This window comes from Oncorhynchus masou, chromosome 31 (genome assembly GCF_036934945.1).
Source record: "Oncorhynchus masou masou isolate Uvic2021 chromosome 31, UVic_Omas_1.1, whole genome shotgun sequence".
NCBI classification, from domain to species: Eukaryota; Metazoa; Chordata; class Actinopteri; order Salmoniformes; family Salmonidae; genus Oncorhynchus; species Oncorhynchus masou.
Genome location: NC_088242.1, coordinates 45893996 through 45918371, shown reverse-complemented (window position 1 = coordinate 45918371; position 24376 = coordinate 45893996). Strand labels below are relative to the sequence as shown.

General features: G+C 44.9%; 1 pseudogene; it reads right to left on the bottom strand.

Moving 5' to 3' along the window:
• Nucleotides 1-1084: 1084 nt before the first annotated feature.
• LOC135524014 (rho GTPase-activating protein 44-like) lies at nucleotides 1085-23865 on the bottom strand (annotated as a pseudogene).
• Between the last annotated feature and the right edge of the window lie 511 nt (nucleotides 23866-24376).

Genomic DNA, 24376 nt, shown 5'->3' with positions numbered 1-24376 from the left:
GAAGAACACCATTCCAACCATGAAGCACGGGGTGGCAGCATCATGTTGTGGGGGTGCTTTGCTGCAGGAGGGACTGGTGCACTTCACAAAATAGATGGCATCATGAGGTAGAAAATGATGTGGATATATTGAAGCAACATCTAAAGACATCAGTCAGGAAGTTAAAGCTTGGTCGCAAATGGGTCTTCCAAATGGACATTGACCGCAAGCATACTTCCAAAGTTGTGGCAAAAGGGTCTTAAGGACAACAAAGTCAAGGTATTGGAGTGGCCATCATAAAGCCCTGACCTCAAGCCTATATACAGTACAATTTGTGGGCAGAACTGAAAAAGTGTGTGCGAGCAAGGAGGCCTACAAACCTGACTCCGTTACACCAGCTCTGTCAGGAGGAATGGGCCAAAATTCACCCAAACTATTGTGGGAAGCTTGTGGAAGGCTACCTGAAACGTTTGACCCAAATTAAACAATTTAAAGGCAACGCTACCAAATACTAATTGAGTGTATGTAAACTTCTGACCCACTGGGAATGTGATGAAAGAAATAAAAGCTGAAATAAATAATTCTCTATTATTATTCTGACATTTCACATTCTTAAAATAAAGTGGTGATCCTAACTGACCTAAGACAGGGAATTTTTACTGGGATTAAATGTCAGGAATTGTGAAAAACTGAGTTTGAATGTATTTGGCTAAGGTGTATGTAAACTTCCGACTTCAACTGTATACATGTGTGTATATAAAAAGGCGAGAGGATGAAATATATACAGTACCAGTCAAAAGTTTGGGCACACCTACTCCTACTAACTACTTTGGAATCATGTAGTAACCAATAAAGTGTTAAACGAATCAAAATACATTTTAGATTTTACATTCTTTCCAAGAGTGTGCAAAGCTGTCATCAAGGCAAAGGGAGGATACTTTGATTTGTTTAACACTTTTTTGGTTACTACATGATTCCATATGTGCTATTTCATAGTTTTGAGGTCTTCACTATTATTCTACAATGTAGAAAATAGTCAAAATAAAGAAAAGCCCTTGAATGAGTAGATTTGTCCAAACTTTTACATGGTACTGTATATATTTCATCCTCTCGCCTTTTTATATACACACATACACAGAGGCTTCAGTATTTACACTAGTGTTGTGATGGATAAAATATATAGCACTTGAACGTAAGTGCATGAAAGAGCAACATTTGTTGTGGCTTCCAAACACTAATCAGTGTTATGGATGGAATGTTTCTAAGGAGACCATAGGTTTGTGTTGGTCATGGACGGGCCCCTCACCTTTGAACCTCATCACTGGATCATCAGTTTGGAACATTGCTATTATGTGTTGTGGATGTCAATCATACTCCTCTGCACCGTAATCATCGGTATAAATACTTTCAGCACAAAGTATCACATTCCTCATCATCAAATCCTTTATATGGTGGATTCCTCTTACTAAAGATGGGGGTATAGGGGACTGAAACAGCAACCGCCGTATATTTTCAACGAGAGCCTATTCTTATTCCCTGTGTGATAGAATATAAACACACGTTCTAGCACCAGAAGAAATGTATCTATATTCCGGATAACACCCACACATACAGGACCGCACTCATATACACACTTGCTCTAACAAAAAAGTTTTCAATATTGGCTTTCAAACAGCTGAGCAGGCTCCCCAGTGACAGGCTCTTGCCAGATAAGGCTCTCAGGGCACTCGTTAAAGAAGCTGAGGCTGAGTGCAGAGAGGAGGTATAGTCCCAACCTGCACATTCCACTCATACTCACTTTTCAGCATTCCATTCCTTTTATATAGAATTATTCTGTTTGTTATGTTTCTATGTCCCATTCCCTCTACAGCCTCTCCTATGATAATGTACATGCTATACTATAGAATATCTGTATACCGTATTTATAATTCTATATCTGTATACCTATGGTTGTATTCTTATATTATATGACACATATAATATCTCTTGTATCACTGTTAATATAATATACTCTGAAATGTACAGTATAAACAGTCATTTTAAATAGTAAATACTATATTACCCAGATTTAACTTCCCGTCTAACAGCCAAATGCAATCTTAATCTCCCTGATTGGGGATTCAAACTCAAACTGGTTTTGCAGTACCATATATATTTCCTATGGCTGAACTCGCCACTTAATGATGCAGCACATTTCCAAACACATCACACAATTCACAAACACACATTCAGCCAGGAAGGAACAAGGGGTTGCCAGTGATCTCAAAGTACGAGGAATGGTTTAGGATGGCATCAAAAGGATGACAGGGAGAGGAAATCAGAAATCTACTGTCCCTTTCCTTTACTACTACACTCACAAGAGTAGAATCCATTCCACCGAGCAAATCGTTTTCATGCCTTGTATGTGAAGTTAGAGGCAATATTGCAAATGACTCAAATAAGCCAAAAGGAAAGAAAAATAAACACTATTGTTGAAAAAGAAAATTCTTAAAATTGAATGCACCACAGACAGAATCAAAGGAATCCAGTCAACATAAAAACAAAGCATTGTGTAGCGATTCTGTGTATCAAAAGTTCCTACCCCCACAGTCTCAGAGAGAAACTCTGGATGTGGATATACTGTATGTATTTTCTGTATTCATATATATTTCAGGTTATAAGATTAACTTTGATTTACAGGGCTGAACCCGGTGTTTGGTCTCTATGGGTGGAGGTGAGGTCTGGAGTGAGTCCCATTGGGTCAAAGGTCAGAGAACGGGTCCTGGGAACAGGCTGGTATAGTAGGGCTGGGGGTGGAAACTCGTGATGTCATAGTATCGTGCTCTCAGACTCTTCCTCTGACTCTGTCTTGGGGGTAGGCTGGACCACCGCCACTGAGTTCCTGTAGGGGACCATCTTAGGCTCATCGAAGATGCCATCCAGTTCCACGTTGATGATGGGGATATCCAGGTTGCAGAAAGAGTCTGAGTGGTCAAAGATCAACATGAGAAGAGAAAAGAAAATAAGAGATAGAGAAAATAAGGGTTGCTTAGAATAAGTCTGTTCCCAGACATGATTAAGTCAATGCTGAATGATGCATTACACACAGCAGGGAGGTGCTCGGGGTAGGTTTGTAATACTGCAAATTTCATGTGAAGAAAGAACACTTGTTCGAGGTGTGGATAACAACAATTCCCCAACAGTGTCCAGTGCAGTCACCACAAACATTAATACTTTGTCTTTGATCTCACAGTCATGTGAGAATTATGACATCCATTGTGTAACACTTGAAATGGACGGCAACCAGTGAGGGGACAACAGGAAGTGTGGGGGGGGTGACTTTACAGAGTGTAAGCAAGGGTACAGCGGTGGGATGTGGCATGGTTTCGGGGGAAGAACAGTAAAGAAAGCTTCTTGGGATAGTAAAATGACGTCAATCTTCTGTGTGAGGTGGAGTCAGTGGACGGTCTTTCAGACATATCCACAAGCCATGCATCGCGCCAGTCTCAGCCACCATGCAAAGGGCAACAAAACTGGTTAGTGGTGGACTGGACAATTCAGAGATATATAGATATATACATATGAGACGTCATGTATACAGGTATATACAGAGAGCTGGAGCCATGCAGCTCCACAGTGAGCCAGGATGGCGGACGGCTTGTTGGTTGGAGGGGCGGGAGGGTGAGTACAGTACTGGAATTCCTGCTTACCCTAAAAGGCCCTTTCACATTTAGCCCATATTGAACCATTCGCCTCATACAGCTGTAGGCAGACGATAATAGTAGACAAAATAATGAAAAATATGGAAGAACAAGAGATATTGATTAGAATCTTTGAACCTGTTCCCAGCAGTTTTACACAAAAAGTATCAGTCATTTAAAAAATGACAGAAAAGAGTTCACATTAAAACCACATTAAAACCACAGAGATCCTATTAAATTAATTATATGATTAAAATGCTGTCAGGCACACTGGAGAATGAGAAGCTCCACCTTTACCAGAGATGAGAGTGTGTAAGCGGGCTCCTAGTGTGTAGAAACTGCATTGAAGCATTTACCTGTGGACATGCTCTCCACAGGAGACAATCCATCCAGCAGGACACCACTGTGCTCCAGGGGTTGGGGGCTGGAGCCAGGGGTGCTGGGGGGCTGCGGTGGGGGCAGGCTGGGCCTCTGCCTGGGAGGCTTGGGAGTGGGCCTGGCCTTGATGAGGGTGCCGGCTAGCGAGGGAGGGGAGGAGAGGGTGGCGGTCTGGGCCTGTCCCGGAGAGCCGATGGTGGCGTAGCCCTGAGGGTAGCCAAAGCCATACGGGGAAGGGGTATTGGGAGGGGTGGGGGACAGGCTGACTGGAGAGGGCTGACCTGTGGACTGGTCAGACATTCCCCCAGACTGAGAGTAGTGCTTAGGTGGGATGGGGGCCAGCTTTTTAGCTGTGGAGAGACCAGACAGAATGCCAAGTGTGAGAGAAAAGCAACACAGATTGTAATTAAGAGGTGACAAGCCAAAACAAAACACTCTGGCTGCTTTGTACATAGCACAGTCTCTCTCAACATGCACACGCACGCCCGCACGCACAAACAGACACACACACAACGTTCCATCAGTACCTCTTCTCAGGGTGTGAGGGCTATGTTCAGAAGAGGGCTGTGATGGCCCACCAGAGGGTGCTGTTCCCTGGAAGCCCTTCTGTCCAATCACTGGAGAGAGCTCCTTGTTCATCAGAGTACTGGGGAGGCAAAAAGGATATATGAACAACAATATGTCATTTTTTTTTCTTCAGGTAGTGTGTGTGTGTGTGTGTGTGTGTGTGTGTGTGTGTGTGTGTGTGTGTGTGTGTGTGTGTGTGTGTGTGTGTGTGTGTGTGTGTGTGTGTGTGTGTGTGTTTGTGTGTGAGACTGTGTGTGTCCGTGTTCACTGCCTGTCAGTAAGCAGTGAACGTCATGTAGCTAACAATTACCAATCAGGATGAATATATTGACCTTATTCCTGCATATGTCATGACATCCATAGGAATGAAAATCCCTGTAGTTCAACGTCAAATAATCTGAGTGACAACTTTCACTACTGCAAGTATACGCACTACCAGCTATATTGCAGTGGAGCATAAACCCCCCAAAATCCAAGCCCAAGCCTGTAGGCTTAATAGATGTTTGTTGCCTTTTATGGCACTATGCAGCCAGAATGCCAATGGGTACAGAGCTTGAAGGAAAAAACCTAACCAGTTTATAATAGGATGGGAGTGACAGCTCTCCCAGCCCCAAATTCCCCCTCCTATTGACAGCAGATGAGGATGGGTGATCGGGACTGGAGGGATTTGGAGTTAGGGTGGAGCTATCCAATGAGGCATTCCTTATGGCTGTTGATGTAAAGCCAATGATTGGTTAGGAATCATGCCCAGCCCATCCATATTTTTCACTTAGTCACTCTAAATCCAATTCCTATTCAAAAACCAAACTAGCCAACTACCATCCAAGGCCAACTGGGCCCACTAAAATGACTCATTAACACCCACTATATTCTGCTATCGCTGAGAGCTTTGAATATTGTTTGTTGCTTGGCAACATCCTCCTATAAAATAAGGTACTAAAACGCTCCAATAGAACAGAATGAGAAAATTAACAAAATGTATAAAACAGGATGTTGGCATATTGGAGGCAGCTCCCTCTCTCTCTCACTCTCCCGTTTGTCTCCCAATATCCCTCTCTCATCTTGTCATTATGAGCCACTCAGGCCTGTGTGTGTTACGAAGACTGAGTTTGTGTCCAGGTTCTAGGAGTGGCCGGACGATGTGGCATAGTATTTACCCAGTCAGCTTGGCTCCTCTCTCTCGGCTACAGGCACAGGTGGCCCACGGTAGAGGTGTGGACAGGGGAAAGTTAGGGGTCTGGGGAACGAGGGACGGGTCGTGTCGGGTTAGCACGAGGGGGGTTTTGATGTGGAGGGGGGAGACGTTAGTTTCTGACGGTGGGGACGCATGCAGAGCTTCGGCCAGGGAATTCTGTTTGGGCAGGTGCAGGGAGCTGGGCTTGGGGTTAGAGTTAATATCAAGCTGCTGTGGGGAGGGAGAGGGGCACGAGGAGGGGGGCAGTGGGTGAGGGCTGTAGTTAGACCAGCGTGGGGGAGGTGGGGGAGACGGCCCAGGGGGCACGGACTCGGGACCGGGGCGACAGGGCGCGCGTACTGCGGTGCTCGGGGGTAGAAATGGTGAGGAGGTGGGTAGCAATAGGAAGAAGAGGAAGAAGAGGGGTAAGGGGGAGGGGGCCTCTCCTCCTCCGGAGAGGGGTAGGCATAACAGGAGTCCGACCAAGTGGATGACGCATCATCGGAGCTGCAATGATAAAAATGTAAATGATTTCACAGGGAATTGAATTGTTCTGAGTCAGGAAGAGGCCAATATTGGCACGTTCTTGTTGTGGAACGAAAAGCATTGTATAAAAAATTATACTGTATGTGAGGAAGTCCAGTGGGCCATTCTGGCATGTTCGTGAACACTCAATAACCAGTGCAGTTAAGTGTGAAGGAGAACAAGTGCGGGTTTTTGTATCAGGGAAGGAATTAGTCAACCAACGTTGAACAGAGACGTATTAAGAGGGTGAGGAGAGAGGTCTAAGGAAATAGAAAAATTGAAAAGAAAAAAGAGCAAAGGAAAAACATTAATACAGGCCATGCCATACAGTATATTCATTCAGCACAAATCCTAAAACTGCTTGACAAATGCAAGATTTTTTCCCCCCCATCTTACATGAGCATACCCCATTCATAGACGCTAACTGCCTTAGCGCCTATTGACGATCGTATCTTCTGAACAGGAATTATTACTATTATATATATTTTTTATTATTATATATACTTTTACCCCTTTTTCTCCACAATTTCAATGTAATCCAATTGTCAAATCGCTGCAACTCCCCTACGGACTCAGGAGAGGTGAAGATCGAGAGCAATGCATCCTCCGAAACACCACCCTGCCAAGCCACACTGCTTCTTGAAACACTGCCCGCATCAATGTGTCGGGAGGAAGCACCATCCAGCTGGCGAACGAAGTCAGCTTGCAGGCGCCCGGCCCGCCACAAGGAGTCGCTAGAGCAAGATGGGACAAGATGGGACAAGGAAGTCTCAGCCGGCCAAACCCTCCCCTAACCCGGACGACGCTGGGCCTATTGCGCCTCATGGGTCTCCCGGTCGGGTGTGGGATTGAACTAGGGTCTGTAGTGACGCCTCAAGCACCAGTGCCTTAGACCTCTGCGCCACTCGGGAGGCCGTGACCAGGGAATTTTTGCTACGAGCCCCCAATGGTTGCTCTAAACGTTGACACGCATCACTCGTGGTACGGTTCAGGAAACATAAGGACGTATCTTTCATATCAGCAAGAAATGTTTTTCAAAAAACAAAAGGTTAAATTACACCTTTATAGGGTTAGAGTTCCCACACGGCCATATTTTCATGTGACATCGCTTGTTCACGGAAAACAGACGAAAGACAGAGGGGTGTGCTAATAAGCTATCTGCATCTCCGAACACTTGTGTGTAAACGGAAGACTGAAGCCACAAACGTGTTGTCACTGAAAAATACTGTCGGCTGCAACTGTGTTAAAACCAGTTAAAACAGTAAGTATGTATTTTGCATTTATGAAATTATTTTGATGTGACATGAAAGTAGAGGGATTTATGTTTCTAAGACCGTTCCGCAATTGAGAATCGATTCAAGTTTAGATGGAGTATTTGGCTGTTTTGGCTTCCAGAGACAAATCGTCTTTAAGCAGAACGTGTAATTGCCCTTGGACTATAAGGAGTAACGTTAGGCTCCTTTCATCCATGATCAGTGTTAATGAAACCTGTTCTGATAGATAGAAAGGAAAAACATGTACATGGCAAGCTACCTCTGTGATGAGGTGAGCCTTTTCTTTGCTCACATTGTTACAATTTTATAATGTAATGGATAAAAAAGTGCTATCTGAAAAACTAAAAAACTATTAATTTATGTCCTTCTACCGAAAAACAACCCTCTGGTACAACCTGTATTTGAAATTAAACAAGCACAAAAGTTTCTTCAAAGGGGTCTAGAAACTCTGAAGATCAAACACAAGGACAATCAACCACAATGAAAACAACATCACACAAGGTCAAACCAAGTTTGAGATGAAACTGGGCATTGGTTCACAGAAAGGTGAAGACGATGCATGGGAAAGAGAATTAGAAGACGTAAACAGAAAAAGTAGACAGCGCCGTGTCGATGTCAGTTTCAGGACGCGAGGATTGGGGTAAATTGGAGAGGGGGGGCACAACAGCCTTACCTGGCACGTTCACTGCCAGCGGGAGGAGGTGTTGGTGAGGGGGACGCAGAGAGCTCGCCCTGCTCAGGAATGAGAGCGTCTGAGGGAGGGAGGGGGGGTTGCATACTCGGGGGCGTGGAGGAGGTTTTACGCACTGACGACGAGCCCCTGCGCGACACCCAAGAAGTGTCCATCACCCTGACCCCCATGCTGCAGTGGGACAGAGACACACAGTCAATCAAATACAGTGGTCAGAGGTCAGCCAAGCCCAGGGAGCCTCATCCTGTAGTGCTCACAATCGTCAGGACACTCCTTACCAAACAATATGCATAGAAACACTAGGGAAAGGAGACATTTGTAATAATGAGTCACAGTGTGGGTGTATGTATGGTTGGTCGCTGTGTGACAAACAACTGTTGGCACCTGCGATTGCCATTAGTACTTGTCAAAGCAAATCAGACGAGTACATCTAATTCCAGCAATTGCAAAGATGCATTTTAAGTAAATAAACCGGACAGTGTGATAACATTGTACACACAGGAACTTGACAACAGATAGTTGACAGCACTGTCTGACAACAGCACTCTGTAAGGGAACGCTGAACTATAGGATTACAAGTGTGTCTTTTGGACGATAGAATAATCATGACTGGAATACTGGAATACTGACAGACACATGACGACAGAGAGAGGCTTTCATTCCACAGGCAGTTCAGACAAGAGTAAACAGAGAGAAGAACAGAGTAAGTACAGTACCTTTGAATTTTCCTAACGCTGCTTGGTAGGACAAAAACATCACAATAAAAGGTAAGGATCATGAGAACCTCTGTTAATTGATTCAAAGCATCACGACATGTAGTGTATATCAAAGCAACTGGGGGAGCAGTCGGGTCAGGGTTCGGATCCCGAGATGGAGGATCACCAGGTCGAGCCTTCAAGGCTTGGATTGCAGGAGGTTATGCGGGATGGAAGTCATGCTGAGAGTAATGAGGTGAGGGATTTGAGGGGTGAAGATATTCCTTCCCAAATGAGCTCCAAGCATGTCCTACCAGTGAGCCAGTTAACCAATTAGGGCAACGATTCCCCACCGATGTAATAAATACCCCAAAATAACACCAACATACAGGAAGTTACTTGCAGCAGTGGTCAATGTGCTTGTTTACTTTAAAAAACAATGTACGACCATTGATCGTTAAAGGCTAGGTAATATTCAGATGTTTTTGGAATCAATGACAATCTCACACACCAAGCAAAGAAACAGTCAAGGACATGGCATGACATCTCCCATAGTGCTTTAGAGAAAGGCCCAGAATGAATAAAACCATAACAGAGGTATGGATTTGAATTTGGACATCAAATCTGGGAATGCTACTTCCTCATTGGTCTCAGTTTGTACTAGGGGCCGAATGCTCCTTGTCCTGATCTTCCTGCTCTATCTGGAGGGGCGTGTGTTTCTAATGAGAGCAGCGCTCTATTGATTGGTCCCAACACAGTCCTCGCCAAGTTTAATTAGCTGGGCTTACGTGGCCCATGAGCTGAGGGGCTCAGACGTCTGCTGAACAGGGAGGTCATTTGAAAAGAGAGAGAGAAAACATGATTGACTTGAAACAAATCCTCCGTACAGCACAAGACTGCTTACTGCAACACCATAGACCAACATATTTCTCTGAGCTCCCTGTTCTGTCTGTCTGTTTTAGTGCATTTATATCTGTCGACCTCACCCAAGATGAAGAATAATTTAGTGACATTCTCTCCACCCCTCTCACACCCAGACTGAACTCTTTACTAAGCTCTCCTTTTCACTGGGTGTACAGAGTTATATTATTATAGAAACAAAAACTATTGACATGGAAAGGTGGCATGATGCTATATCTAAAGGTATATAGCTTTCACAAAACACTCAAACCTCTCACTAGTCGATCAAGCCATCAGCTTTCATCGGCTCATCCATACCTCAAAAGGCCCATTGTCCCCATTAACATGTCAACACAACTATCCTTAATTCTGAACTCTACAGCAATAACCAATACCACTAGTAATCCTTGTTGTCCAATGGTTCATGTTCCAGTTAAGAATGTTCAGCAAGAACATTAAGGGAAGACAGGCGGTTAGGTAGTTGACTTCAGAAAGAGGGATTTAAGAGACATGGAAAAGGTAGGGCAAGACAGGTACAACACGAGTCGGATCTTCTTACCCATCCTTCTTATAGAACTCTAGCATCATATTGTCAGTGGCCACACTGAGCGGACGTCGGCTCTGGTCATTGTGCTTGCGATCGGAATGGTCCATATCCGGAGAGGGCATGGAGCTGTAGTTGGCGTTGTGGTTGGTGTGGACCGGGCTGCCATAGTTTCCTGTGACATTAAACTCAATCTCTGAGAGAGAGGAAAGTGATAGGTGAGGCGATTACTTTTGTTACAATAAACATGTATCCCGTTATAAGAACTGATTCTTAAAATTGTGAATAGGTCTCCTACGGCCCCTTAAGATGACTGACTGTCATACTGTATATGTACGTGCAGGTGCCGGTTTCCATTTACCCACATACAGAGGGTGAGAGAGGGACATTACATTCTAATGGATGAGATAGGCGGTCGTGGCTTACAGAGGCTGAACAGACACTGTGTCCTCTCTCACCTCCAGGGAAGAACCAGTCAGCGTGCTGGATGATGGGCTCAATGATGCCTACAATCTGCAGGGACACAGTGGTCATCATCTCTGTAATGTTCCTGGATGGATGGAGAAGAAGAGATATGGAGGAGTTAGTTTAATTTGATGAAGAGTGATTGCCAGACAGTGAATTCAATGCAATTGATGGCCAGGAAATGGCCAGGAAATGATTTTAAAAAAGGTACTTGATGTATAGTCTCTATGGTATGACTAAATAGTGTGTTAAAGATAGGTGAGGTCCTACCCTTCCTGCGTTGTCCACAGCAGGTTGGGACCCAAGACTATTGCAATATTCCCAGGAGTCATTTTATTGTCATCCTGGTAGTCATCTAACTTGGCGAGGAATTTTATTAAATACCTGAAAAAGAAACAATTAAACTAACAATACGTTTATGTTTTTTTTCAATCATGATTATTTATGTACTGTATACTGCATTGGCTGACAAATCTCTGAATCCTACAGATTGTTGTTTTCTGGCTCATCTAAGATGAACTGATTGTTCAGACAGAACCCCAGGCAGCTCATTTCAATTGGGCTATGACAAGGACAGGTTTGACAGGTGTTCGCAAAAGAAGACAACCTAAAAATAAGCCCATTAAGTGAGATTCAACGATGACACTGACAAGCACCGGAGTCTGTCAGCCTTTGGATTTCTGTTTCACCCGTACACCCTCTACTCCCACTCCTTTTGATCATATGTCAAGCTCCTGCAACCAATATTCCATGATGCTATCCTTGATCAAGCAGCCAACACAGAAAAACACAGAAAGCACACCCAGTTCTGGCTGCTTGAAGGCTATGATGAACTCTTCACCAGTTCAGTGCAACTGCTGATGTGAAATGAGTAGAGAAGGATAGAAACAGTGAAAGGTGATTGAAACGGAAATAATTTAATGGTCAGGCAAGTGCCAAGAAAGACCAGAGAGTGAAATGGGTGCGGGACAGAGAAAAAGCGAAACACGGATAGGGCGACTCACTTGAAGTTGTTGCCATTGGCCAGGGGTAGCTTCTCGCAGGCTGTGAGGAGGGCTTGGAGTCTCTTGTCCTGGTCTTGAATGCTGCCAGACAAACCATAAAATAACAGCTTAGCGAGAAAGAGAAACTCCACATCCAATGATCTCATACTTTTCAAGTAAATAAAGAATCAGCAGCATAGAGTAGGAATATAACACAATGAATAAACATCAACTAATGGCGGCACCATTACAAACTGATACGGACTTAGAAGCTTGGATCCATTCATCATAAAGTTCAAAGGTCATCAGTGGCTCAGGGAGTTCCCGTAGGTAGGATTTCAAAGCACCTGTTGGGATGAGACAATAGGAGGGTGAGTGAAAGTTTGATGGATAAACAGAGAGGATGAGGGTGTTGTGTGTTTTGAAAATGAGAGGGAGAGCTTGAAGTAAGAAATTGTAAAATGGGCCTAAAGACGTCAGGCCTAAAGACGTCAGTGCCAAAGGATAAAACACGTCATAAAACACACAGACACAGAAAGATGGAGAAGGGGGGGGGGGTGTAGGTCTCTAATGCAACTATTTCTCCTGGTTACGTATTTTATGTGAAGGTTGGATCAGGACTTCAGGATGTCCCTTGCATTCTGACGGTACAGAGGAAACCACAACAGCTGTGCCACCATTCTGTCTGTAGAGTGTACAGTTAAAGTCAGAAGACTACATACACCTTAGCCAAATACATTTAAACTCAGTTTTTCACAATTCATAATCATAGTAAAAATGTTGTGTCAGTTCAGTGGTGGCCAGTTCAGTGGTGTCAGTGGTGGTGTCAGTTCAGTGGTGGTCAGTTAGATCACCACTTTATTTTAAGAATGTGAAATGTCAGAATAATAGTAGAGAGAATGATTTATTTCAGCTTTTACTTCCTTCATCACATTCCCAGTGGGTCAGAAGTTTACATACACTCAATTAGTAGTTGGTAGCATTGCCTTTAAATTGTTTAACTTGGGTCAAACATTTCAGGTAGCCTTCCACAAGCTTCCCACAATGAATTGGGTGAATTTTGGCCCATTCCTCCTGACAGAGCTGGTGTAACTGAGTCAGGTTTGTAGGCCTCCTTGCTTGCACAAGCATTTTCAGTTCTGTCCACAAATTGTATATAGGCTTGAGGTCAGGGTTTTGTGATGGCCACTCCAATACCTTGACTTTGTTGTCCTTAAGCAATTTTGCCACAACTTTGGAAGTATGCTTGCGGTCATTGTCCAATTTGGAAGACCCATTTGCGACCAAGCTTTAACTTCCTGACTGATGTCTTGAGATGTTGCTTCAATATAACCACATAATTTTTCATTCTCATGATGCCATCTATTTTGTGAAGTGCACCAGTCTCTCCTGCAGCAAAGCACCCCCACAACATGATGCTGCCATCCCCATGCTTCACAGTTAGGATGGTGTTCCTCGGCTTGCAAGCCTCCCCCTTTTTCTTCCAAACATAACGATGGTCATTATGGCCAAACAGTTCGATTTTTGTTTCATCAGACGAGAAGGCATTTCTCCAAAAAGTATGATCGTTGTCCCCATGTGCAGTTGCAAACCGTAGTCTGGCTTTTTTATGGCGGTTTTGGAGCAGTGGCTTCTTTCTTACATTTACATTTACATTTAAGTCATTTGGCAGACGCTCTTATCCAGAGCGACTTACAAATTGGTGAATTCACCTTATGACATCTAGTGGAACAGCCACTTTACAATAGTGCATCTAAATCATTTAAGGGGGGTGAGAAGGATTACTTCCTATCCTATTCCTTGAAGAGGTGGGGTTTCAGGTGTCTCCGGAAGGTGGTGATTGACTCCGCTGTCCTGGCGTCGTGAGGGAGTTTGTTCCACCATTGGGGGCCAGAGCAGCGAACAGTTTTGACTGGGCTGAGCGGGAACTGTACTTCCTCAGTGGTAGGGAGGCGAGCAGGCCAGAGGTGGATGAACGCAGTGCCCTTGTTTGGGTGTAGGGCCTGATCAGAGCCTGGAGGTACTGCGGTGCCGTTCCCCTCACAGCTCCGTAGGCAAGCACCATGGTCTTGTAGCGGATGCGAGCTTCAACTGGAAGCCAGTGGAGAGAGCGGAGGAGCGGGGTGACGGGAGAGAACTTGGGAAGGTTGAACACCAGACGGGCTGCGGCGTTCTGGATGAGTTGTAGGGGTTTAATGGCACAGGCAGGGAGCCCAGCCAACAGCGAGTTGCAGTAATCCAGACGGGAGATGACAAGTGCCTGGATTAGGACCTGCGCCGCTTCCTGTGTGAGGCAGGGTCGTACTCTGCGGATGTTGTAGAGCATGAACCTACAGGAACGGGCCACCGCCTTGATGTTGGTTGAGAACGACAGGGTGTTGTCCAGGATCACGCCAAGGTTCTTAGCGCTCTGGGAGGAGGACACAATGGAGTTGTCAACCGTGATGGCGAGATCATGGAACGGGCAGTCCTTCCCCGGGAGGAAGAGCAGCTCCGTCTTGCCGAGGTTCAGCTTGAGGTGGTGATCCGTCATCCACACTGATATGTCTGCCAGACATGCAGAGATGCGATTCGCCACCTGGTCATCAGAAGGGGGAAAGGAGAAGATTAATTGTGTGTCGTCTGCATAGGAATGATAGGAGAGACCATGTGAGGTTATGACAGAGCCAAGTGACTTGGTGTATAGCGAGAATAGGAGAGGGCCTAGAACAGAGCCCTGGGGGACACCAGTGGTGAGAGCGCGTGGCGAGGAGACAGATTCTCGCCATGCCACCTGGTAGGAGCGACCTGTCAGGTAGGACGCAATCCAAGCGTGGGCCGCGCCGGAGATGCCCAACTCGGAGAGGGTGGAGAGGAGGATCTGATGGTTCACAGTATCGAAGGCAGCCGATAGGTCTAGAAGGATGAGAGCAGAGGAGAGAGTTAGCTTTAGCAGTTTAGCAGTCTCAGTTAATATAATAAATAATATATCGGAGCGCCAAAGCGACTCCGGCTGGGGCCATACAGAGAAGAGCAGTCTCAGTTGAATGACTAGTCTTGAAACCTGACTGATTTGGATCAAGAAGGTCATTCTGAGAGAGATAGCGGGAGAGCTGGCCAAGGACGGCACGTTCAAGAGTTTTGGAGAGAAAAGAAAGAAGGGATACTGGTCTGTAGTTGTTGACATCGGAGGGATCGAGTGTAGGTTTTTTCAGAAGGGGTGCAACTCTCGCTCTCTTGAAGACGGAAGGGACGTAGCCAGCGGTCAGGGATGAGTTGATGAGCGAGGTGAGGTAAGGGAGAAGGTCTCCGGAAATGGTCTGGAGAAGAGAGGAGGGGATAGGGTCAAGCGGGCAGGTTGTTGGGCGGCCGGCCGTCACAAGAAGCGAGATTTCATCTGGAGAGAGGGGAGAAAGAGGTCAGAGCACAGGGTAGGGCAGTGTGAGCAGAACCAGCGGTGTCGTTTGACTTAGCAAACGAGGATCGGATGTCGTCGACCTTCTTTTCAAAATGGTTGACGAAGTCATCTGCAGAGAGGGAGGAGGGGGGAGGGGGAGGAGGATTCAGGAGGGAGGAGAAGGTGGCAAAGAGCTTCCTAGGGTTAGAGGCAGATGCTTGGAATTTAGAGTGGTAGAAAGTGGCTTTAGCAGCAGAGACAGAGGAGGAAAATGTAGAGAGGAGGGAGTGAAAGGATGCCAGGTCCGCAGGAGGCGAGTTTTCCTCCATTTCCGCTCGGCTGCCCGGAGCCCTGTTCTGTGAGCTCGCAATGAGTCGTCGAGCCACGGAGCGGGAGGGGAGGACCGAGCCGGCCTGGAGGATAGGGGACATAGAGAGTCAAAGGATGCAGAAAGGGAGGAGAGGAGGGTTGAGGAGGCAGAATCAGGAGATAGGTTGGAGAAGGTTTGAGCAGAGGGAAGAGATGATAGGATGGAAGAGGAGAGAGTAGCGGGGGAGAGAGAGCGAAGGTTGGGACGGCGCGATACCATCCGAGTAGGGGCAGTGTGGGAAGTGTTGGATGCTGAGCGGCCTTTCAGGTTATGTTGATATAGGACTCGTTTTACTGTGGATATAGATACTTTTGAACCTGTTTCCTCCAGCACCGTCACAAGGTCTTTTGCTATTGTTCTGGGATTGATTTGCACTTTTCGCACCAAAGTATGTTCATCTCTCGGAGACAGAACAGTCTCCTTCCTGAGCGGTATGACGGCTGCGTGGTCCCATGGTGTTTATACTTGCGTACTATTGTTTGTACAGATCAACGTGGTACCTTCAGGCGTTTGGAAATTGCTCCCAAGGATGAACCAGACTTGTGGAGGTCTACCATTTTTTTCTGAGGTCTTGGCTGATTTCTTTTGATTTTCCCATGATGTCAAGCAAAGAGGCACTGAAGGTAGGCCTTGAAATACATCCACAGGTACACCTCCAATTAGGCTAATTCACATCATTTGAGCTATCAGAAGCTTCTAAAGCCATGACATCATTTTCTGGAATTTTCCAAGCTGTTTAAAGGCACAGTCAACTTAGTGTATGTAAACTTCAGACCCACTGGAATTGAGATACAGTGAATTATAAGTGAAATAATCTGTCTGTAAACAATTGTTGGGAAAAATTACTTGTGTCATGCACAAAGTAGATGTTCTAACCAACTTGCCAAAACTATAGTTTGTTAACAAGAAATTTGTGGAGTGGTTGAAAAACGGGTTTTAATGACTAAGTGTATGTAAACTTCCGACTTCAACTGTATGTGTAGGCATGGCAGTGTGTCTATCTGCACTCGATAAACACATTAAATTCAAAGAAGTTTGAATCCCTCCAGGGAGCATCTTTACTATTGCTGACCCTGTAAAACAATAGATGTCACTGCACCTATCCGGTGTATGTGACAATAAAACATTTAAAAAATGTTATTCACTTTGTTAGAACGCGCTATGCTGTTGACTTGATTCTGCTGTGTTTAAACTGGGTGACTTGGGACATGAATCCGCCTTGGTACTACTCTCCCCTCGGGAGAGGGTTGCAAATGGGCCTTCCTTTTGGTGCTGGTTCTGTGTATCAACCTGGTTGATATGGAATCAATAGAAATAAACATGGAAAAGGATTCAGAGAGGATTCTTTTCAAGGCTAACTCAGGGTCTGTGTATTCACAGGTACTCACACAGCCAGGATCATAAGAAGGCTGTGTATAAGACAAGACCTAAGTTGAAGTTCTTAGGTTGACAGGGAGCCCTTGATAACCCGAACGGACTAGGGGCAGGATTCGGAACGATCTCCGTGACAATGTCAGCTGCCATGATAATACAGTGCAGAGTGAAATGAAGTGAGGTATTTGGGGGTGTTGGGTTGCCAACTCACCTGCGATGGCGTGAGGGTCTGCAGAGTACTCCTGCACGTCCATCACCCCACAGTCTAGAGACGCCTTGAGCTTCTTCAGTTTGGAGGCCGAGGGCGCTACTCTGAACAGGCCCTGGAATGGGACAGGGACACAGGAGATTAGGCTAATCAGTATGTTGTCACTTGGTAATGGGAAGACATACTGATTGTGTGGAATACACACTGACCTCTTCCTGCATGCCACACTCCAGCAGCATGGTGACACAGGCTTCGACGGGGAAGGCAATGTCCCGCCCACTGAGGGCAAGGTGCTCCTCTAAGGGTTTCCCATAGCACGGCTTCTCCACCCAGGTCTCTGTCAACCCCAACACACACAGCACCAAGGTTACACAGCAGGTTCATTGGATTATTATTACGGTTGCCTCATACATATAGCTTCTGAGCAGTCCCTATTGACTTTAAATTATACAGAAAAAGTTAACGAAAAGCATACTGCAACCACAGATATGGGTGCATTGTGAATATCAGGGTTGGGTTCAGTTCTATTTAAACTACAGAAATTCTGTGAGTTAATTGAAATTCCATTCATGAATTGAAATGTCTTCATTAAAAAAAACGAAATGGCCCTTTTCAAATTCAAATTCACAAATTTAATTCTATTCATTCATTCTATTCATCTCCAGAACTGACTAAATTTAAACGGAATTGACCAACCATGATGAATAAAGAGAAGATGTGCACCAGTGCTCCTACTGCAGGGATGAATGAGGACAGAGATGGCATAATGTGTGTGTAATAATGAGTGAGGGCCGGGTGGGCACTGGGCAGACAGACTCACCCTGGTGAGCTTTGATCTGAGGCAGAATATTCTGAAGGAGCTCTAACGACTTCCTGTGGTACTCTGCCTGCACCTCTATCAACTAGAGAGAGAGAGAGAGAGAGAGAGAGAGAGAGAGAGAGAGAGAGAGAGAGAGAGAGAGAGAGAGAGAGAGAGAGAGAGAGAGAGAGAGAGAGAGAGAGAGAGAGAGAGAGAGAGAGAGAGAGAGAGAGAGAGAGAGAGAGAGAGAGAGAGAGAGATGGGAAATAGAGAGATGAGTGTATTTTCTATGTCCCTGTTTGTACCTCAATGAAGACATAGTGAGTGCTATTAGAGAGAGACCGTTCAGTCCTTACTGTCTGAAAGTAGCTTGCATAGTCAATTTCTTTGGCCACAAAATTGTACATGTCTGCTGATAATTGATCCTGGAAAAATACAAAAGGATAACTTCAGAAAATAAACAGCAATTTCAGAGAAAACATATTGAGGAGCGTTAGAAAGAGAACGAGAGCGAGGAAAAGGAGATGTAGACTGACTCGACAGATCTCCATTCGATTGGCTGCCTCTTCCATCTCTTCCCTGAGGTGCTCGCCCTTGGCCCCTGGCTGCACGTTGCTGGACATACCAGACTTGGAGGACTGGTGGAACCTGAGGGGTGGAGGGAAGAAAGAGGGGGGTTACACATCCTATGCAAACATATAGACATCCGCTGCTTCCCAATTCTCTATTGTTATGCCCTAAGTGTGCACTTGTTCACTTCCCAGTCTGTCTGTGTCTGTCTATCTGTCTGCCTGCCTGTCCTTCTGTCTGCCGTCCTCTCTCTCCTCTCTATCCTACCCACTTGTCCATAGTATCTCTCCCCCTCTCTCTGGTTTATTTGTATGTGTCTGAAAGGTCTGAGTCACAGAGCAGAGATAATGTCCACTGCTGCCAGGGGAGCTCAATGCACACAGCAGGGTGATGGGGAAAAAACGTGACACACATTTGGGTCAGCAGAAGAAACTGCAGGAGCTCTGTGAGGAAAATGCATTACATTTCCCCAATGTCTTGGCCCCTAATGTGTGTGTAATATGTATGGGTCAGACTCAGCACAGAGGCAGTGGTTGCAGTCTATCCCTGAGCCACAGTCCTGAATACGGGAAGGGCATTGGAGAGATACTGAGTTATGCTGGAAGCATGAATGTAAAAGGAAATCCTGGTAAAGGAAAGAAGATCCATGGAGAGCCAAGGTGAGGTGGAGAGCCAAGGTGAGGTGGAGAGCCAATGAGAGGTGTTTATTAATAAGGTGAAGGGGTATGATGAGGTGAGTATTTGAGGGGTGGAGAATGTGGCGACGCCTAGATGCTCACTGTAAAATATGGGCGATCAAACAGTGACATTCATGTGAAACGCTGTAAAGAGGTCCATTCACAGAGGATTTGAGTTTCTCTCTGTTTTGGAAACGACGGGCAAATCACAAATTCTTTTTTACCCACAGATACACACAACAAAAGCACCTTGAAAATCACACAGAGACTCCTCACATACTGACACAGACACCCACACACACTGTCAGTCAGCAGCTCGTACCTTGTGCGTGCCGAGTCCATGTCCAAAACCAGTTTTGCTAAATGTTTCCTTTGTTTCTGGATGTTGGGGATTTCCACCTGAGTGAAATCACATCATAAAACAAAGACACTTTACTCTGGTTTGTTCTGTAGTGTGAGAGATTGGATAGAGACACACAGGCATTGTCATAGGAATCATGTTCTCACAGCAGCTTTGTAGGTGAGATAAATTTGCAGTGGTGACGTTCATGACCGTGGTACAGATGATGGTTGTTATGGTCTACAGTAAGTACCTCTGCCAGTTCGTATAGGGGTTCCACCACGTCTCTCTCAATGGTGAACTCAAACAGAATGAGCTCCAGAGCCATCTTCTCCTTGTGTCTCACCACACAGCTTCAGCATCTTCCTGCAACCAGCCAATGAGAGGCCAGAGAAAATAGCACATAGCCAATTAGAACACAAAACGAGACCAGACCTCATTTCACTAGAAATTGTGTGGTATTATTGTATGTGCTATCACTATGGCAAAGTCCACACCTTCACAATAATGGATAAAAGTGTTATATGCTGTTAAATTTGCTGATGCAATACAATAAAGAGCTCAGTCTTCACTAGCAATGACCGTAATAATCGCTCTGCTGTTGATCATGTGTCATGATCATGAATCGGGCCTGGTTCACTGGGTGACACTTCCACGTTTTCCATGTCAGCACACTTTAAAAAATCCCATGACGGAGGATGTGGCAGATGATCATTCTGTAATTAAGGAGATGAATGTATGTGTGTTAGTGTATTTGTGTCTGTTTGTGTGTGCACTCACCCCAGTAGCGAGTCGTCGCCCAACACTGCTGCTCCCTCCACCAGACATTGTGCTAGTGTTGTAAGGGGTAGCTTTTTCTACACAGAAAATAGAACAGGAGAACATGTACCACACTCTACTATCATATCAATGTCAGCATTACAAGAAGGAAAAGGAAAAATACAGGCAGACAGGCAGACTCACCGAGGGCGATCTGACAGATCTCTTCTCCACATCCACCCCCTGTTGGCCCTGCAGACAGGCGGTCAGCTTCTTGTGGGTGCTGTGGGACACCTGCTTGACCAGCTCCAGCCGCTTCTCCACCTGATGGACAGACAGTAGGACAGGGCTCAGTAAGCTGGGCATCTCTCTACACACAAACACACAAACACACACACAGGTAATCTGAAGTGTGCCAAGTAAGTGTGCTCTTTGAGACTTAAGTGTTCCCTACACAGCTCCACTCATCCGAAATCCATCCAGTGGAACCGATGTCACATCCCTTGACAACTTCATTCATCTGTAGCAATTATAGCCAGTAGCCTAGTCTGGGCACCAGCCCTTTTAGCTAACATAACATTCCAATCCTGCCGTTTGCCAAATGACAGGAGTGGCAAGAACTGGAATGAAATAGCTGAACAGAGACGGCAACCAGGCTCCCTCAGTAAATCAGAGGGGATGTTCAGACTTTGTCTCCCATTGCTGATGAATTTTGCCTTGGGGAATTCGACACTCATTTCACACATAGCATACTCTTAGGGATAGAGTTTCACATTCAGGATAGAGGTATGACCTACTTGCAGTTCACACACACAGACACAGACACACAGACACAGACACACACACACACAGAGAGACACACACACACACACACACACACGTCCTAGACCTACAGTATCAGCACATGTTTGGACAAACCTACTAATTCAAGACTTGTTTTTATTTGTACTATTTCTACGTTGTAGAGACGCAGAGTAGGTGATGCGATGATCTCCATGTGGTTCCAACCGTGAAGCACGAAGGAGGAGGTATGATGGTGTGGGGGTGCTTTGCTGGTGACACTGTCTGTGATTTATTTAGAATTCAAGGCACACTTAACCAGCATGGCTACCACTGCTTTCTGCAGCGATACGCCATCCCATCTGGTTTGCGCTTAGTGGGAATATCATTTGTTTTTTAACAGGACAATGACCCATCACACCTCCAGGCTGTGTAAGGGCTATTTGACCAAGAAGGAGAGTGATGGAGTGCTGCATCAGATGATCTGCCTCCACAATCACCCAAACCTCAACCCAATTGAGATGGTTTGGGATGAGTTGGACGGCAGAGTGAAGGAAAAGCAGCCATCAAGTGCTCAGCATATGTGGGAACTCCTTCAAGACCGTTGGAAAAGCATTCCAGGTGAAGTTGGTTTAGAGAATGCAAAGACTGTGCAAAGCTGTCACCAAGGCAAAGGGTGGCTACTTTGAAGAATCTCAAATATAAAATATATAAATATAACATTTGTTTAACACTTTTTTGGTTACTAAATGATGCCATATGTGTTATGTCATAGTTTTGATGTCTTCACTATTATTCTACAATGTAGAAAATAGTACAAATAAAGAAAAACCATTGAATGAGTAGGTGTGTCCAAACTTTTGACAGGTACTGTATATTAATTAGGCCTTTATAAGCACACAAACACACACATAAATGCACACACACAAAATTACATTTTTACTAATTTCTTACTTGTAGAAGGTCTTCGCTTAATACTTCTGTTTTTTCAGCTCTGCGATGAAGATGAAGAAACAGACGATTAGGGTGGAATGGGGAATTTGGGGAGACATTATATTACAAGTTATCATGGGAATTGGTAAATGTATGCACGTAGCGATGAATCAACGTAATTAGAGAGCATTTAAATTTGGATAATTCATTTCCCTGATAATCCCTTGACCTAACCATATAACAGGAAGGTTAACTTTACTAAACAGTGTGCTAAAGAAAAACATGTAACATTCTTCTGAGTAACAGCCATTTGGCTGCCTTATAGAACAAACTAGGCCAAGCTATATTTGGGACATTTATGGTGTGTAGTGAATAGAAATCTGACATATTACGTCACCCACTCCCTCATCACTCACGGTCACAGAATATTGCTCAATACTGTACAACAAACATAGTTATTTTGTTTACTTTAGCTAAGTTGCCATTTTGTCAGTTACTTTGGTATAACAGAGAATGAGGTTGCTAAGATCACTAGGATGAGCATGAATGTATACTTTCACTAAGGTGAATAAACAAAATAACCCACTGAAGGTAGAGTAATAAATAAATAAAAAATCACAAACATATGGCATTTTCATGCGCTGAGCTAACCATATACCAGGAATGTTCACTTTACATTGGGGGAGATCTCAGCCGCAACGTAAACTCTGCCTATTTCTTCTTCTTTAAGGTTTTATGGCAAACTACAGCTATTGGTGTATTACTGTACGAGGTATTGAAACAGAAAATATTCATTTCCAGGGGGGCAATATCATACAAAAAAATATGAAAACCATCCCATCCTTCATCACTACAAAAACATCCCTGATAGAAAAAACATTCATCGACAGGATTCCTTGTTTCCTTGTTCCTTGTGCTGATTCTCTGTTTGTGCTGTGCAGTTGATAACCAATACAGTAAACGCTACAAAGTCCGCCTTCTTTACATGCAAAATGTCAGGATCCCTCTGTTGACAAGGAATATCATCTGGTGTCTATACGCTCTACTGCCATTCTTTTTCAACTTCACTCCTTTCTGCCACTCTTCTCACCACCTCCGAATAGGAGACATACTGGACACCCCTTATTCTTACCACCTCCGTCTCCTTCACCCTAAACAGGAAACTTCAGAGATTTGGGTGCTTGTTCACCACCACAATTGCAGCATTTAGGCTCAGCTGGCATATAATACCCCTCCCATCTACATCCACTTGATACATGACCAAATATTTTGCATTTATCACGCTGCATGGGTTTGGGCACGAAGGCTCTCACGGGGTGTCTCATAAAACCCAAATACACGTGTGAAAAGAGACTCAAAAAACAATAGAATGGATGGAGATAGGATCTTGACCCATGCCTACTCTTGTCCAAAACGGTTTAGCAGCAGAGTCATACTTAAAGTAAAAGAAAACACTAGTAACATGGCAGTTAGGGTAAAGCACTGAGGTATTATTTGCCCAAAATGGACACAGTGCATACATTATGTGTAATGTACGCGCTTTACAAATACATTTGTATTACTATCAACACAAGTGATGTATTGGTCTCACAGATATCATTCGCGCAAAGGCTAACTAATACAAAATCACAGTTAACTCTAGTTCACTCCAAACCACACAGATCATGTTAACTATGTCACTATCAACCCCTACCTTCTCCAACAAGCAATTGAGAAAGCACTCCATCCTAACCCTTGAATGCCAGTGGCTATAGAAACTTACTAAGAATTGCATTTCCTGCGTGAAGCCCTGCTCCTAGATACCTGCAGCCTTTTCTTCCACATACCCACAGAGTGTGGGAGGAAACATGTGCACACTGACTGGTTTCGGGCAATGACAGAAGATTGGGAAAGAGAGAGCGAGAGAGTCAGAAGGAAGGGGGGGGGGCAAGAATGAGACCTGACTGTCAGTTCCTTTCACTCTCTCACCTATTCCCTCACTTCCACCCCCTCTAACAGCTCCTCTCTCTGGCTCTCTGTATCTGTGCCTTGACAGGAATAGAACATGATAGGAGACAACAGGCAGAGAAAAACAGAAAGGCCTTGTATTTCTGCAGAGGGATCAGCTGCAACTCACAATGAGGGTGATGAGAGGCCAAGCATAGATCTAGATCTGATGGATGGGACTACTGCTCAGGCTCCTAGCCAGTGTCCATTTATATTGTTCAACTCCTATGGCAGCGGTTCTATAACTTAGGCTGTTTCTATTCTTAGCTTGCCAGGCCCTGGGTATTGATCTTGATTAGTGTAAGGGATTTCCTCCTCTTCTTCCGAAGAGGAGAGGCGAAAAGGATCA